Here is an 18,296-nt window from a genome sequence, read left to right on the forward strand (position 1 = left end):
TTAAGAGCCAGGGCTTTCCAGTTCTCCATGTCTATGTCAGAGTTTTTAAGGTTGGTTTTGAGCCCATCTATAAATCTCTTTTCCTGCCCACCAACATTCCGTTTTCCATTCTTGAGTTCGTAGTAGAGCAACTGCTTTGGGAGACGGTGGCCGGGCATCCGGACAACGTGGCTGGTCCAGCGGAGTTGATGGCGAAGGACCATCGCTTCAATGCTGGTGGTCTTTGCTTCTTCCAGCAAGCTGGCATTTGTCTGCTTGTCTTCCTAAGAGATTTGTGGGATTTTCCAGAGGTAGCGCTGATGGAATTGTTCTCGGAGTTGCATGTGATGTCTGTAGACAGTCCACATTTCGCAGGCGTATAGCAGGATTGGGAGGACAGTAGCTTTATGAACAAGCACCTTGGTATCCCTACGGATGTCCTGGTCCTCAAACACTCTCTGCTTCATTCGGAAAAATGCTGCACTCGCAGAGCTCAGGTGGTGTTATATTTCAGTGTCAATGTTGACTTTGAGGGAGAGGTGGCTGCTAAGGTAGTGGAAATGGTCAACATTTTCTAATGTTACAATATTAAACTGTATCTCTGACATTGGAGAGGGATTGGCTGGTGACTGCTGGAAGAGCACTTTGGTTGTCTCGATGTTCAATGACAGGCCGAGCTTCTTGCATGCTTCTGCGAAGGTTTTTAGAGTGGCTTGTAGGTCTTCTTCTGAATGTGCACAGACAACGTTGTCATCAGCATACTGGAGTTCTATAACATGTTTAACCTTGGTTTTGGCTTTCCCCTCGATGGACTGTCACCTTGTTGTGGTGAGGGGGCTTTCATGTTCCAGTGAACCTGCGGCCACAACTATATTGGAGTTGTCCACTCCCAGGAATGTCCGCGGAGGAGGTTAAAGACCAAGCACAGTCTGAAGATCCAAAGACCTCAACGGTGGAGCAGGCAGAGGATAACATTTTACAATGGCTGTGAAGGCGGAAGAAGGCTGCAACAGATTGAGAAGCTACGGTCTTCTTCTGTGCCACCCATGGAACTTCACTCTGTGAAGACTGTGTGTTGATCAGCTAAGCACTGACCTCCACGCACAGGCGTCTTCCAAGGAAAATTTGGAGCAGACTATAGTTTTGAGTCCTGCTTTGTGTCCCTTGCAGGGTGAGAAAGGCAGGGTATAAATACAGTAAATAAATAAAAACACATGAACCAATTCCTATGCACATGGCAGTTATCTTATTTCAAGTGCAAAAAAATTATGAAAGAACAGAGCAATAATTAAAATGATAAACAATTATAAACAACTTAAACTTAAGTCTTTCAATGGTTGGGAACCATTCTACTGGTTTATATCCGAATTGTCCAGCAGGGTGTTACTGGCTTGAGTATCACTTTCTCAATCTCAGAAGAAACCATATTCCCATTGAATGAGAAAATACCATGATAATGATAAGGTTGACATAAGTCAGAAATTACTTGAAGTCACACAACAACAAAGTCCCTGAAAAGAAGCAGTGTGGATTTTTAACTTTGGAAAATGTAGCTTGTTGTGAAAACAAGGTTATGGCGTAATGTAAAATAAACCACGTGTAGTTCACGTTTGATCAGCCCACACACTGCCTTGCCAGAGAAAGAAAATATGCCACATGGGTGAACAGTAAAGAACAAGTATTTACTCTTCTTAGTTCAGAACAACATATTTACAGTTATGTGATCAGTTTCATCAACTCATATAATGTCCTTTTATGAGAGATTTAAAATGGTCTTTCATTGTCCATGTGAATAAACACCTTCAGCAGCTCATGAAGCAAGAGTACGCTCCGAAGCACTGCCTTTCTTTGCTTCTCTCTGCATAGCTCAAGCCTGAAAAATGTACCGGTAACCAAAAGTCCCAGGCTCAGCCGTCTCCCAGGCTCAATCAGTTTCATGCATCTTATTTTACAGTTCACACACAGACACACTGATACCTTGCATGCTCCAACAAAGGATTGGCAAGAAAACTTCAGTAGAGACACATTTTCTCCATGAAAACTCTTCCAGGAGGGGATTTCCCTCCTGAAGGGGCAAATGTCTCTTACTTCCTGTTGACTCAGTGCCATTTGTAACTATTAGGCTTGTGCGCGAATTCTTTTTAGCCATTTCCCTTCTCCCAATCCAGCGTCTTCGGCTGGATCGGATGGCCATAACACCAAGGGCCCAGTCATCACCCGTTACAAGACCATGTGGTGTTGAGGTGGTATACAAATATCGCAAATAAATAAATAAACAAATGGGCCAGATCTGCCTATATTTTCTGACTGCGTACCAAAAACAGCTATCCGGCTACCCACCTGTTTTTGGGAGACGAGCAAAAAGGGATACAGGGATCTACTGGAATCCAGCCAGCAGAAACGGACTGAGGTTCAGCTAAAATGCACAAGCGTAGTAACGACGAAGGTTGAATGAAAAGTAATGCTTCCACCTCAGTCACTTGGGTTTGGATGGGAATATTTTAATAAATCAAAGTAAAAGGTAAAGGTTTTCCCCTGACATTAAGTCCGGTCGTGTCCGACTCTGGGGTGTGGTGCTCATCTCCATTTCTAAACTAAAGAGCCGGCGTTGTATGTAGACACCTCCAAGGTCATGTAGCCAGCATGACTGCATGGAGTGTCATTACCTTCCCGCCGGAGCAGTACCTATTGATCTAATCACATTTGCATGTTTTCGAGCTGCTAGGTTGGCAGAAGCTGGGGCTGACAGCGGAAGCTCACCCCGCTCCCCAGATTTGAACCTGCGACCTTTCAGTCAACAAGCTTATCAACTCAGTGGTTTAACCCACTGCACCACCGGGGGCTCCTTAAATCAATAATAAATCAATAAATTAATAAATCAAACGCAGAAATAATCCTTAGAATGTGCTCTTTAACTACCATTATTATTTTTTCCTCATAATCACCAGACAATTGGATACATTTCTGCCAACGATGAACAAGTTTTCTGAACCCGTCATAAAAGAAGTCAACACTCTGTTTCTGCAACCCATCGTGCACAGATCTTCCAATAGCCAAGCAAAGCAATATGTGACCCACACGTTCTTGTGAAATGCCGATTATGCTTGAAATTTCTCTCTGAGTGATATGACGATCGTCCTGAATCAATCTGTCAACCTTTTGTTTGTGAAACTTGGTGGTTGCTTTCACAGGACATCCAACTCTTTGTTTGTCATGCAAGTCTGATGTTTCCACCTCAACATCTTTAAACTTACTCGCCCAACAACGCACAGTACTCACATCAAGGCAGTCACCATAAACAGCTTGCATTCTCTGATGAATCTCCTTTGGGGTGACACCTTCTGCTGTCAAGGATTCAATGACTGCACGTTGCTTAAGTCGCATTGACCGATCATCTGCGCAGGGTTCTATACTTCACAATTAAACAACACAACTGTTCAATGTTAAGGCTTTCTGCCAAAATGGCACTGTAGAGAGTCTACTGAACAAGCCAGTACCTGCCGCATACCAGTACTGCCATCTGTTGAGGAGTTATGAAGGTGGAGGCATTCCTGCCGTCAGCATCCCACCACGTTTGTTTTGGATGGCTCTGTGAAGTTTCTTTGTGGTCTCACAATATATTCCTTACCCATTTTGTCACGAACTGTCTTGACATTACGTCTTCTCCATAAACTGAAATGATTTTGCAATGAATCACAGTGACATTCATGCCCTTAGCATTTAGGTAGTGTATTACAGAGCAAACTTTGCACTTGTAGGGAAACTGAATGAGGACTCACATTTCTAACCTTCACCACAACACCAGTCAATGAGCTACCAATGACTGGCACTGCTCATTCGCTTCTGCTGGCTTCCCGCTACACAGCAGAGAGCCCAACTTCCTCTAAGAAAATTCCCTGTGAGAGCTATGTGCCTTGGAACCTTACCTTCTGGATAACCCTCATATTATATATATGATATAATATGCTGTGTCAGCCTGGACACAGCATATTATTTGAGAACACAGAAATGCTGGACCACACCAACAACCACCATGTCAGACTACACAGAGAAGCCATTGAAATCCACAAGCATGTGGACAATTTCAACAGAAAGGAAGAGACCATGAAAATGAACAAAATCTGGCTACCAGTATTAAAAAACTCTAAAATTATAACAGCTAAACAACAGAGAGGAAAAAACCAGGCACAGATTAACACCTCCCAGCAACAGATTTTCCCAGGCTCAGGCAGGCCTTCAAATGCTAATGAAGGTGATCAGCTAAACATTCACACCTAACTGCAGCAGGGAAGAGCTCCTTGCCCCACCCCAGCCATTCCACAGATATATAAACCCATTTTTCCTACTTCCAACAGACCTCACAACCTCTGAGGATGCTTGCCATAGATGCAGGCGAAACGTCAGGAGAAATGCCTCTAGAACATGGCTCTATAGCCCGAAAAAACCCACAAGAACCTAACCCTCATATTATTTACTGTACTTTTACCCTGCGTTTCTCGCCCCCGAAGGGAGACTCAGGGTAGCTTACAAACTATGGCAATAATTCAATGCCGGATTCAGATAGTAACAATAACATCTATATAAATAAAAATGTAATGTTCGTTTGTGGGATTAACAGAAAAAACCACTAAAAAACCACTGGGGGAATTGACCCCAGGCAAGGAAGAAGGGGAGGAGGAGGCGAGGAAGGTCGAAGGTGCTTGAGTGAAGGACCTTCTCTCCCTCACTCCCTTTCCTTCTTTCCTCCCCCTCCCTCCCTCCCTTTCTTTCCCTTTCTTCCTTCCTTCTCCTTCCTGTCCTTCTTTCCCTCCTTCTTTTCCTTCCTGTTCCTCCTTCCTCCTTCCTTTCCTTCTTTTCCTCCCTCCCTTCCTTTCCTCCTTCTTTCCTTTTCTTCATTTCCTTTCCTCCCTTCCTTCCTGTCCCTCCTTCTTTCTTTTCCTTCCTTCCCTTCTTTCCCTCCTTCCCTCCCTCCCTTCCTTTTTCCTTCCTTCCTGTCACTCCTTCCTTCTTCCTTTCCTTCTTCCTAAGTAAGATATAAATACAATATTACATGGAAGGTACAGTTAAGAAGTAATGAGAGAAGGGAAGGAAGGAAGGAGAGAAGGAGGGAGGGAGGGAGGGAAAGAAGGAAGGAAAGAAAGGTAGAGAAGCAAGGAAGGAGAGAAGGAAATAAAAAACTGAAAGGAAAAAGAGAGGGAAGAAAGGAGAGGAGGAACTAAAGATAGGGAAGGAAGGAGAGAAGGAAGGATGTACAAAGAGCAAAGAAATTGAGGAAAGAAACAGGTAGAGATGGAAGAAAAGAGAAATAGGGAAAGAAAGAGGAAAAGAAGGAGAAAGAGGGAGGGAACGTTGGCCACAGCAACACGTGGCGGGTTCAGCTAGTAGTATTATAAAACTGCAGAAATTTATACATATAAATTATAAGTAATCTTTCAGGTGATTAAAACCTATCAAAGGTCTAGCACCAACTTAACTTTATAAACATTAAACCAATTGCTTCCGTTGTTCTTACACGTTCCGTCGTATTTATGGGTCGTATTACACGTTCTGTCATATTTATGGGTCATATTAATCCCCAAAGGCTTGCTTACATAACCAAGTCTTATGATTTTCCTGAAGCTTCAGAATGAGGGGACTGTTCTGATGTCACTCTGAAGGGAGTTCCACAGCAGTGGGCCACCGCTGAGAAGGCCCTGTCTCTTATCCCCGCCAACCGTGTGGTAGCACACATGCTTTGCATGGAAGGAGATTCAGGTTCTACTATCTCCTAATATAAGGCTGTCTTTTCATAGCATCATATAACAATCCTAGTCGTGACAGGTATCAACTATCTCTAGGGTTTGTGAGTATTATTTGAAATATTTGATTGCCTGTTTAGGAAACAGGATGCTGGACTAAGTGGACTTCAATCCAGTTGTATCTGTCAAGTTTCTGGCTAAGATTCTTGTTCTTGGCATGTGTTGGGACCAATTAAGCAATTTCCATGCCTGTATTAATACGGGTATTAAATTGTTCCCATGAGTCACAGTTACTGCTTATACTGTACGATAATCCTGTCTAGTACATTATCCAGGTGACTTGGACAACACTTTCCATCTGCATCAGTTTGTGGGTGTTATTGCTGGGAATCGTGGGATTAGTTGTTGAAGGCTTTCGTGGCTGGAATCACTGAGTTGCTGTAAGGTTTCCGGGTTGTATGTCTATGTTGCAGAAGCATTTTGCCCACATCGATGGCAGGCATCCTCAGAGGTTGTGAGGTCCTCACAACTTCTGAGGATGCCTACCATAGATGTGGGTGAAACATCAAGAGAGGATGCTTTTGGATCATAGTCATACAACCCGGAAAACTCACAGCAACCCAATAGTGGGATTCTTGCCCAACCATTCTGGATGGTGTTGGGTTGGAAAGAGTCTACCATAAAATTGGAATGTTTTGGGCATTGTATCTCATGTAAAACCTAGCCACTTTTAGGGTGTTTGTGTTTTTAACAGGGAAGTCGGATAAAAACGCTATAATCTAGAAAAAAGATACTCCATTTGACGTAAAAGAGCTGGCACGATTAATTTGCTCGGCTTCTACAGGCTGGCCTTCTAGAGTTTGTGACACTGGGATAACCTTGTTTTGTAGCACAGCTTGTAATTTGTTTAACCTCCTCTGACTTGCTTATCAAGTATGTTTTTGTCAATTCCTGACTAAGCATGAGTCGCACACTCTCCGGCATCGTCACCTTACCGAGTCAGCACATTGGCTCTTGTTTGCTAACCTGGCAACCCAATATGGCGCTGGCTTTTGTGGAAGGAGGACGGAGCTAGTCTTCCCATGTGAAAGCGCACTGGGTTAGACTTTCAATTGGATGATGGGAGCAAATCCTGTGGAATTAGACTAACTGGAACAATAATTTGATGGAGACATTGTAGCCAGAGGATGTTGTGGAGATTAATTAGTTTTAATAAGGCTCAATTATTGCTCTGCCCATATTTTCATAAACCTAACTACCACCTCAAGGCTCTTTGCCAGACATTTTCCGCATTGGGTTGCTGTAGGTTTTTTCGGGCTATATGGCCATGGTCTAGAGCAGGGGTCCTTAAACTACGGCCCGAGGGCCGGATACGGCCCTCCAAGGTCATTTACCCGGCCCTCGCTCAGGGTCAACCTAAGTCTGAAATGACTTGAAAGCACACAACAACAACAATCCTATCTCATCAGACAAAAGCAGGCCCACACTTCCCACTGAAATACTAATAAGTTTATATTTGTTAAAATAGTTCTTCATTTTGATTATTGTATTGTTTTAAAGTGTTTTTTGCACTACAAATAAGATATGTGCAGTGTGCATAGGAATTCATTCATGGTTTTTTTTTTCAAATTATAATCCGGCCCTCGAACACTTTGAGGGACTGTGACCTGGCCCTCTGTTTAAAAAGTTTGAGGACCCCTGGTCTAGAAGGATTCTCTCCTGACGTTTCGCCTGCATCTATGGCAGGGGTCCTCAAACTAAGGCCCAAGGGCCGGATGCGGCCCTCCAAGGTCATTTATCCGGCCCTCGCTCAGGGTCAACGTAAGTCTGAAACGACTTGAAAGCACACAACAACAACAACAACAATCCTATCTCATTAGCCAAAAGGAGGCCCACATTTCCCATTGAAATACTATTAAGTTTATATTTGTTAAAATTGTTGTTTATTTTAATTATTGTATTGTTTTTAAGTATTAAATGCACTACAAATAAGATACGTGCAGTGTGCATAGGAATTCATGTTGTTGTTTTTTCAAATTATAATCTGGCCCTCCAACAGTTTGAGGGATTGTGACCTGGCCCACTGTCCAAAAGGTTTGAGGGCCCCTGATCTATGGCAAGCATCCTCAGAGGTAGTGAGGTCTGTTGGAACTAGGAAAAAGGGTTTATATATCTGTGGACTGACCAGGGTGGGACAAAGGACTCTTGATTAGCATATAATGGCCTGACAGTGCCTGGAGCAAACTTGTGTTGAGAAGTGATTAGATGTCCTTGTTTGTTTCCTCTCTGTTGTGCTGTTGTAATTTTTGAGTTTTTAAATACTGGTAGCCAGATTTTGTTCATTTTCATGGTTTCCTCCTTTCTGTTGAAATTGTTCCACATTCTTGTGTATTTCAATGGCTTCTCTGTGTAGACTGACATGGTGGTTGTGAGAGTGGTCCAGCATTTCTGTGTTCTCAAATAAAATGCTGTGTCCAGGTTGGTTCATCAGGTGCTCTGCTATGGCTGATTTCTCTGGTTGAAGCAGTCTGCAGTGCCTTTCAAGTTTCTTGATTCGTGTTTGGGCATTGCTGCGTTTGGTGGTCCCTATGTAGACTTGTTCACAGCTGCATGGTACACCGTAGACTCCTGCAGAAGTGAGAGGATCCCTCTTGTCCTTTGCTGAATGTAGCATTTGTTGGAATTTCTTGGTGGGTCTGTAGATGCAGGTGAAACGTCAGGAAAGAATGCCTCTAGACCATGGCGATATAGCCCGAAAAAACCTACAACAACCCAGTGATTCCAGCCATGAAAGGCTTCGACATTACATTTTCTGCATTGTTCAAAAAAGGGATATTGGAGTGTCTCAACTGGTTTTTAAGTACATCTGAGCAATCTGGGGACAAATGTTGGGGGTAAAATAATTGGTAACAGTTTATAGGATTATTATTATTATGTTTCTTATGTTATTCTCTCCATATGGAGACTCAAAGTGGCTCCCAATTAAAAGCATTACAATACAACATAAAATATACAACAACAATAATAATACACTTTATTTATATTTCACTTTATCTCCCCGGAAGGACTCAGAGCAGATTACAATACACATGTGAGGCAAACATTCAATGCCTTTTACACACAGACATACATCACAGACAAACGTGTGTTCTCCTTTTTCCATCTTCAGCATCTGAAGATGATGCTCAACTCCAGCCATGGGGAGGTTCTCTTGTTCTATTTTTCCATGCCGAAGGAGTCTGCTATCTGTAGGTATCTCTGATTATGTTGCCGGCATGTCTACATATCTGCATGGGGTTCCCTTTTACCTCCCCACTGAGGCGGTACCTATTGATCTACTTGCATTTTATGCTTTCGAACTGCTAGGTTGGCAGAAGTTAGGGCTGATAGTTGGGAGCTCACCACCACTCAGGGCTTCAAACTGCCAACCTTCCAGTCAGCAGATTTCCTGCAGGTATCAGTTTAACCCGCTGTGCCGGCGGATTAAATATTAAAACAGTGTTAAACGTTGTTGATATTATTACAGCATTTTACAAGTTTCTGTTCATTTTTCCAAAGAAGACCCGTGTAGAATACTTTTCTGTAATCCAAATGGGGTGGAACAAATAATAAATAAACTTTATTTATATCCCGCCTCTCTCTCCTAGGGGACTTGTAGTGGCTTATGAGAAGGCAAAGCAGTACAAAATAATAATCACATAATGCATTTCAAAGTATGACAAATGATAAATAGAACAGAACATAATAAGAAACATAGATCACAAAACATATTAAATATAAAACATAAGCCATAAATTAAAATAGGTACTAATTATATCAAGAAATACAATTAAAACATCCTGGGTCCACAATTAGTTGATCTAAGCGATAAAGTTCAGCTAAAATGTTCAATTCCATTTTAACTCCTCAATCAAATAGATCAGTGGTTCTCAACCTGTGGGTCCCCAGGTGTTTTAGCCTACAACTCCCAGAAATTCCAGCCAGTTTACCAGCTGTTGGGATTTCTGGGAGTTGAAGGCCAAAACATCTGGGGACCCACAGGTTGAGAACCACTGAAATAGATTATAATTAGCCAAACAAAGGCGTGACCATCCCAAGGTACAGCTGGTGCACTAACTTTCATTTGTGCAAATGCACTCACTAATACAAAACTTCAGGCTCAGAGTTTAATTAAGGAATACGCCCAAGTTATGACCAATCTCAATAAAAGAGTGAAGAGTAGAGACACCACACTGGCCACAAAGATCCGCATATTTAAAGCAATGGTATTCCCCATAGTAACCTATGGATGCGAGAGCTAGACCATAAGGAAGGCTGAGCGAAGGAAAAGAGACGCTTTTGAACCGTTGTGTTGGAGGAAAATTCTGAGAGTGCCTTGGACCACAAGAAGATCCAACCAGTCCATACTCCAGGAAATAATGCCTGACTGCTCACTGGAGGGAAGGAGATTAGAGGCAAAGATGAAGTCCTTAGGCCACAGAATGAGAAGACAGGAAAGCTTGGAGAAAAGAATGATGCTGGGGAAAATGGAAAGAAAGAGGAAGAGGTACCGACCAGAGGGGCAAGGTGGGTGGGTGGTATTCTTGAAGTCACTGGCTTGACCTTGAAGGAGCTGGAGGTGGCCATGGCCAACAGGGAGCTTTGGCGTGGGCTGGTCCACGAGGTCACAAAGAGTTGGAAGCTAGTGAACGAATAAGCAACAATAACAAGCAAGATATGTACCTGCATCTTCAGTGGGAGTGTAGCCCAATTGCATTTGTGCCCCGTCTCTTTCCTTGATCAGCCTTCCATTTGACCAGGAGCACCTCTATCTTGTCTACGTGAAACTCCCATTTTCACCTTCGTACACTTCTTTACTGCTGCTGGACACCAGCTTAGCACGGACACCACTTCTTTGTAATCTGGTGGAAAGGAGGAATATAATTGGGTATCCTCAGTATCCTGGCAACACTTGGCTTTGGAACTTTGGAAACTTTTCTAAGCAGTTTCATGACTATAGTAAATAGCATCAAAGACGGATTTCTGTCTCATTGTATCAAGGCATTGAATGTTTGCCTGTGTTTGTGTTAATATATATTCTGAAAACCGCTCTGAGTCCCCTCGAGGACAATACGGCAGAATATAAATAGAGTTTTGTTGTTCTTGTTATCAGCCACATTGTCTGAATGCCCAAAGATCACCATCTCCCAAAGCAGTTACTATATTCCCAACTCATGAATGGAAAATGCAATGTTGGTGGACAGAAAAAGAGATTAAAAGATGGGCTTAAAGCCACCCTTAAAAACTGTGGCATAGGCACCAAGAACTGGGAAGCCCTGGTGTTTGAGCATTCTAGCATCCAAGCAACGACAACTCCCAAATGTCAAGGTCTGTTTTCCCCCAAACTCCACCAGGGTTCACATTTGGGCATATTGAGTATTCGTGCCAAGTTTGGTCCATCAGACCCATCATTGTTTGAGTTCACAGTGCTCTCTGGATTTAGATGAACGACATTTGAAGAGGCACAAATGGAGGGCAAAAGGAGAAACATGACAAGAGGAAGACACGTCAAGCCAACCCTGACTGGGACCGCCTTCCACCTGGAAATCGATGTTCTCACTACGGAAGAACATGTGGATCAACAATAGGGCTCCAGAGCCATCTACGTATCCACCACCAAGACACTACACTTGGAAGGCCAACATCCTCGGACTACGAGGGATCGTTGTTGTTGTTGTTGTTGCTGCTTTAGTGTCTTCAATTGCTTCCCTAAGAAGTTGACCCTTCCTTTTGGCAGCAGTCCCAGTCTCTTGTTTCCCCGACCCAGTTAGGTGACCCAACACAACTGGAGAGCTGCAGAGACAACTGGTTGGTGCTCCGTCCTGCATGTATTTGAAGTGATAGCAGATCATCATATAAGCAATGAGCTGGCAAAATTTGTCTCTCCGTCCTGGTTCTCCTTCTTTTGGTCAAGGGGGTTGTCACCTCTTTCTGCAGTTAGAGCAGTGGTTCTCAACCTGGGGTCCCCAGATGTTTTGGCCTTCAACTCCCAGAAATCCTAACAGCTGGTAAACTGGCTGGGATTTCTGGGAGTTGTCGGCCAAAAACATCTGGGGACCCCAGGTTGAGAACCACTGAGTTAGAGAGACAGAGATGCTCCTTGCATAGGATGATTCCTTTGGCCACTATTTGTCCTTCTGTCCTGGTATTCACTGATGGATGAGAGGAGAGCTCCAGCCGTGTCAGGGAATACATCCGGGGATCATGGCTTGCTTGTTACCTGCATCCTTTCCCATCTCTGTTCACATTGTTACAGAGCTCTTTTCGCAAAAGCATTGGTGTTAGATTGTTAAAGATGATTAATTTGCTTATGTCAAAGCATTAAGAGACATTTGTATAATCAAATTTAAAAAGACATTTCACACTGACAGAGGTCCCTAGACTCCAAAATTACAACCCTGAAAGGCTGTGAATGGAAGTAATAAGAAGCTGTAACGATTACACAAAATTGCAGAGATACACGTACACACACACAATGTATACACAGTTAATTCTACACATTGGCAAATTTGTTCATTCACAGATGTGATTAATATGTTATTGTGTTATCAAAACAAGATGAGGGGCGATATTTCTCATTCCTCTCCAGTGCCTACACGATTCCCCCATATATATATATATATATATATGTATGTATGTATGTATGTATGTATGTTCTCGGTCCTGTTTTTCTGCTTTGCTTGCTCTCTGGAGTCAACATTTTTTTCCTTTCTGTAGAAAGAGGTTACATCATCCTGAATTATCTGTGACGTGACATGTCTGTGGGCAGGCGCAGGGTGCATTAAGTGATAGGGAGCCTTAGAGCGGCAGGCACAACATCCGCGGAGGATGGGAAGTGGCTGGAAGGGAGCTCTCTGTGTTGAAAATTGACAGAAGAAAAAAGAGAAGGACTTGCTTTATTCTAAAGAGGAAGCCCTAAATCAAGGTAGGTCTGTGTGGCCACATCCTAGTCCAAGGGAGCACAAGGCATGGCCCCTCTGCTTTGTATGAAAGGTGTGAGTTAGAGAGGAAGAGATCTGTTTAGTTGTAGCTGCTTTCCATAAGTGTCTCAATGCAGTTGTAATTCTTTATTCTGAGATGGTTCACTGACTTGAATTGGGAGTAAGATGAAACTGGGAGTCAAAAGATTTCCTCCCACCGAGTGGAGAAATTGGAAATGTTTGGCTCTTCAGTGCTTTTCAGACTCGAAAGATACTTTGATTCCTTCTCAGGACATCTTTATCTTCTGTCTGCGTAGGTCTGCTTCTTATCTCCCAGTTTTCTTTCTTGTCCTTTGCTCTTTTCTCTCTCAGACTTTGAATGGAAAAGAATGGTGGCCACATCCACAACGTGATCCATCTTAATGATGTTATTACCAAATGGCAGGTGGAATGTGGCCCCACCTCTCGCCTTCAACAGTGGATGATGGTTAAGCATACGCTCAGTTACGAAAGGAATCCCAAACCTTGTGTGACTGTGGAGCAGGACAGACAACTCTGCATCTGTATGCTTGTCCACTGTGCCCTGCCTTGTGTACAGAGGAGGAATTGTTGGAGGCTACAGACAATGCCGTTGCTGTTGCCCGTTTTTGGTCAAAAGATATTTAGCCTCCTGTGCGCCTTTTATTTTTATTAGTTTTATACTAATTTATGCAATGCTTTTGATACAAAATAAATAAGTTATTAAAGCAAGTGTGCCAACACTTTCCCAAGTATTGGTCAGCTTTTCCATAAGAAGGAGGAGGGGGTGCATTATGGTGGAGGCTGCTTCTTTGGAGGCTTTTAAACAGAGGCTGGGTGGCCATCTGTCGGGGGTGCTCTGAATGAGATTCCTGCTTCTTGGCAGAATGGAGTTGGATGGTCCACCAGGTCTCTTCCAACTTCTATGATTCTATAACTTTTATTTGTAACTCGCCCTCTCTCTCCGAAGGACAAAAACAAAATAGAGATAAACTGCAGTAAAAAAACAATTAAAACAACCAATTAAAAATGCACAAATAACACAGCAATAGTTAAAACAAGTAGTAAGTTTCATAAATAACATAGTGGATTAATAAGACCAACATGAACATCGAACAATAAAAACGTGGCTGTTCAATGAGTGAGGACAATATGTTCTCTGTCAGCCTCATCAGGCAGAATAGAAGCATAAGAAGTTAATCAAAGCTAATCATTCTCCTACAGAAGTGTGTTTTTAATTGCTTCTTGAAGGAGAGGAGTGAGGAAGCTGTTCTTACTTCCAGAGGGAGGGGCGGTCACGGAGAACCCCCCTCCCCCCTCGTTCCCACCAGCCGTGCTTGAGTCGGGGGTAGGACCGCAGTGTTCATGTAGGTTTATATGCAGAGATGTGGTTAGTTAAGCATCCTGGACCCGAACTGTTAAGGACTTTATAGAGGTTAAGGACCAGCACTTTGTATTTAGTTCGGAAGCGGAGCGGCAGCCAATGGAGCTGCCGTAACATGGGGGTTGTCCTCTCCCTTTACAGTGCTCCAGTTAGCAACCTGGATGCCGATTTTTGGACAATTTGGAGCTTCCGAACTATCTTCAAAGGCAGCCCCACGTAGAGAGTGTTGCAGTCGTCCAGATGGGAAGTAAGCAGGTTGTGGACCCCCATGGCCAGATCTGGTGTCTCAAGATATACGGGCACAGCTGGCGCACAAGTTTTCATTGTGCAAAAGCACTCCTGGCCACCACCGATTCCTGGGGTTCCAGGCTCAGCGATGAGTCCAGGATCACCCCCAGGCTGCGGACCTGGTTCTTCAGGAGGAGTGTAACGCCATCCAGCACAGGCTGTAACCCTATAGCCTGTTCTGCCTTCCGACTGACCAGGAATGCCCCTGTCTTGTTTAGATTCAATTTCAACTTGTTGGCCCTCATCCAGTCCATCACTGATGATGGCATCCTTGGCATTAGGTGGAAAGGAGTAATAGAGCTGGGTGTCATCGGCATAAATTTGACTCCAAAACTCCGGACGGTCTCTTCCAGTGGTTTCATGTAAATGTTAAACAACATGGGGGACAGAATTGAGTCCGGAGGGACCCCACAGGCCACGAGTCCCCCAGCACCGTGTGTATTATCGCGACTTCTATTTTTCTTTATGGACCAACAGCAATATCTTTATGCATTTCCCAAAGTATTTAAATTCTGGTTAAGTGTCGCCACATAATGATAGCCATGTGCAGGAGACATTAAACCTTGTCATATACCAGGATCTGTTTTGATGGCGCCCTTTCCGCTTCTGGAACATCTCCTGAATGGCTTTGATAAAAGAGCTTATTATCTAGAATTAACTGTCTAAAACAGGGCTTCATTAATAATCAAAGGTCAACAGTTTTGATGTTAAGAATTTCTTAAGCAGATAAACAAAAACCAGGGATGGGGTGGCAGACACATGGTTTGAAGGAGCTCCTTTGGATTTCTGCCTAGACCTCGTCTACATCTATATAAATAAAAATGTAATGTTCGTTTGTGGGATTAACATAACTCAAAAACCATTGGACGAACTGACACCAAATTTGGACACAATACACCTATCAGGCCAACAAGTGACCATCACTCATAAAAAAACCGAAAAACACAGCGGAGGAGACTTAAAAAGCCAAAAAAAGCAAAAAGACGCTACAGCACATGCGCAAAAATGACTCCCCCTGTCAAACAAAACATATAATAGCATATCCACACTCTCTTCCGGACTACAGCTCCCAGCATTCCCTAGACCAGGCCCTTTAGGAGAGGAAGATGATCCAAATGCACTGCTTCCAAGCTGCAAGTCTTTTTCTCCTTGGATTTCTTTGAGAGCATCCCAATCCCTGCATATTTTCAATTTCCTGTTCCTGGACTTCAACTCCCAGCAATCCTCCAGATAGATAGATTTGATATAGCTAGGTAGGTAGATAGATTGATCAGGAGGACTGCTGGGAGTTGTAGTCCAATAATAGGTAGAGAAGGAAGAAAAGGGGGGAGAAGGAACAAGGGAAAGAAAAGGGGGCAAAGGAAGGGAAGAAGAAGAGAAGGAAGAAGAGAGAGAAAGAAAAAAGGGAAGGAAGGAAAGAGGGAAGGAGGGAAAAAAAGAAGAGAAAGAGGGAGGGAAGGTTGGACACAGCAACGTGTGGCGGGTACAGCTAGTTAACATATAATGCAGTTTGAAACTTCATTGAACTGCCTTATTATGCAATTTAACTTCATTGAACTGCCTTATATGAGTTTACACCAGGGGTCCTCAAACTTTTTAAACAGAGGTCCAGGTCACAGTCCCTCAAACTGTTGGAGGGCCGCTTCTACACCCCCCCCCCCAACCACTTCCCCATATCTCGCCTCTAAATCTCTATTCCTCACTCTATAACCTTCCCCCCTTCTTCCCCCCTCTTCTCCCCAAATTTTACTGTCTGTATATTTAAGAAAATTGCAATAAAAATTATTTTAAAAAAAACTGTTGGAGGGCCAGATTATAATTTGGAAAAAAAAAAGAATTAATTCCTATGGACGCTTCACATATCTTATTTGTAGTGCAAAAACATTTTAAAACAATATAATTAAAATATAGAACAAATTTAACAAATATAAACTTATTAATATTTCAATGGGAAGGGTGGGCCTGCTTTTGGCTGATGAGATAGGATTGTTGTTGTTGTTGTTGTGTGCTTCCAAGTCATTTCAGACTTAGGTTGACCCTGAACGAGGGCCAGGTAAATAACCTTGAAGGGCCGTATCCGGCCCCCGGGCCTTAGTTAGAGGACCCCTGGTTTACACTGACCATATAATGTAGTTTCAAACTTCATTATGTGGCAATGGAGATGGGGCCCTAGAACTCACGATCCACCAAGCAGAACATAAACATAACTTAAATGTAAAGGCAACCTTGTGGCCCAGAAAGCAAATTCAAATCCGTATTAAGAAGATGGCTTTGTTAGAATCAATAAAAATGCCATAAACGAGAGGGCAACTCTTGAGTTCTCCAGAATCCAAATGGAGTTGTTATTTAAATAATGCAGGCGGTTCTCTGAACGGAATACAGAATGTTGGTGGACAGGAAAAGAGATTTAAAGATGGCCTCAAAGCCAACCTTAAAAACTCTGGCATAGACACAGAACTGGGAAGCCTTGGCCCTTGAGCGCTCCAGCTGGAGGTCAGCTGTGACCAGCAGTGCTGCAGAATTCGAGGAGGCACAAGTGGAGGGTGAAAGAGAGAAACGTGCCAGGAGGAAGGCGCGTCAAGCCAACCCCGACTGGGACCGCCTTCCACCTGGAAACCAATGCCTTCACTGTGGGAGAAGATGCGGGTCAAGAATAGGGCTCCACAGCTACATACGGACCCACAAAAATAGTCATCAAGGAAGACCATCTTACTCGTCCAACGAGGGATCGCCTAAGTAATGCAGGGTGTTGAAAGCCATAAGCTTTGCAAGGCATTAACTGAGTCGGTTTGGTAGCTGTGTTGAAAAAGGCAAAAAATTCCCTGCAAACTTACGAAATGTGTGTTTCTTCATCAGGCAAAGATGTGTTTGAAAAGTGTGCAAGGGAAGGAAGGAGGAGGGGAAGTAGCGATGCTGGAGTCACATCATCTGCATGTTGTTTTGGGATGGCCTGGAGGATGATCCATATGCAGCACGCCAGATTAGCTTATCAGGCCTTCTGCACCCTGGTAGTCCCAAGATCACTAGGAACAGGAAAAGCAATGGAAGAAGGGCAAGAAAATTGGCTTTTTAAAAGGTCAAAAAGTTGAAAATAAAATCCCTTTGAAAATTCAAACCCATCTTCATCTAGTTTGAAGCTCCAGTGCTATTTTCTAGGAAGAGTATCATGAGTTTCTTAGGAAAGGTCTATATTTTCACAACTGGAGATGAATTTTGATCCTTCCTCAAAATTTAAGTTTGATCCATGAACACAGGGACAACGAAGCAGACACTATTATATTTTTAGAAAATATGAAACCTATAGGAGAGCCCGGGGGGGGGGGGGACAATTCCCCCAAAGCTCTATTTCCCCAAACAATATAAAAATGAACAATTGGCATTTTTATGTTGTTTGGCTGTCATTCCCAAAACTGCTTATCCCCAGATTATACTGTACTGTCACTCAGATCTGTCTCTGGCTGATGAGACTATTGCTATATAAAGTACTAGCCGTCCCCTGTCAGGCGTTGCTGTGGCCCAGTCTGGTGATCTGGAAAATAAAGTAATAAGGAAGTGTTGGTTTCTCATATATGTAATTTCTTTATGCTTGTGGGTAAACAGTATTTCTTGTTATTTCTTTGACAGTGTTGATGTAGAAATTGTCTGGTTTGCCTACTCTGGAACATATCATTGTCCTTCTATAGGGGTCCCTTTCAAATCTGTGATACTATATCTGCCATATATATATGTGTGTATGTGTGTGAATCATATCTATCTATTTCTATTTATATAGACTAGCTGTATCCACCACACATTGCTGTGGCTAACCTTCCCTCCCTCTGAGAGACACCTGTCCTCTTCTTCCTTTCTCTCCTTTCTTTCTCCCCTTCCTTCCTTCTCCTCTTTTCTTTCCCTTGCTCTTTCTCCCATTTCTTCCTTCTATACCTATTC

General features: G+C 43.1%; 1 protein-coding gene across 2 annotated transcripts in view; it reads left to right on the forward strand.

The window, feature by feature from the left end:
• Nucleotides 1–18,296, forward strand: part of SESN2 (sestrin 2) — a 75,231-nt gene that overhangs the window by 12,429 nt on the left and 44,506 nt on the right. The window contains exon 1 of one of the 2 annotated variants that reach the window (XM_060784317.2): nucleotides 12,533–12,681. The exons of the other annotated variant lie outside the window; for it this stretch is intronic. The gene's annotated coding sequence lies outside the window, so the exon portion shown is untranslated. Of the gene's footprint in view, nucleotides 1–12,532; nucleotides 12,682–18,296 lie in introns of those variants that run through there. 2 annotated transcript variants of the gene reach the window in all.

The sequence above is a fragment of the Anolis sagrei genome, chromosome X, assembly GCF_037176765.1.
Source record: "Anolis sagrei isolate rAnoSag1 chromosome X, rAnoSag1.mat, whole genome shotgun sequence".
Taxonomy (NCBI): Eukaryota; Metazoa; Chordata; class Lepidosauria; order Squamata; family Dactyloidae; genus Anolis; species Anolis sagrei.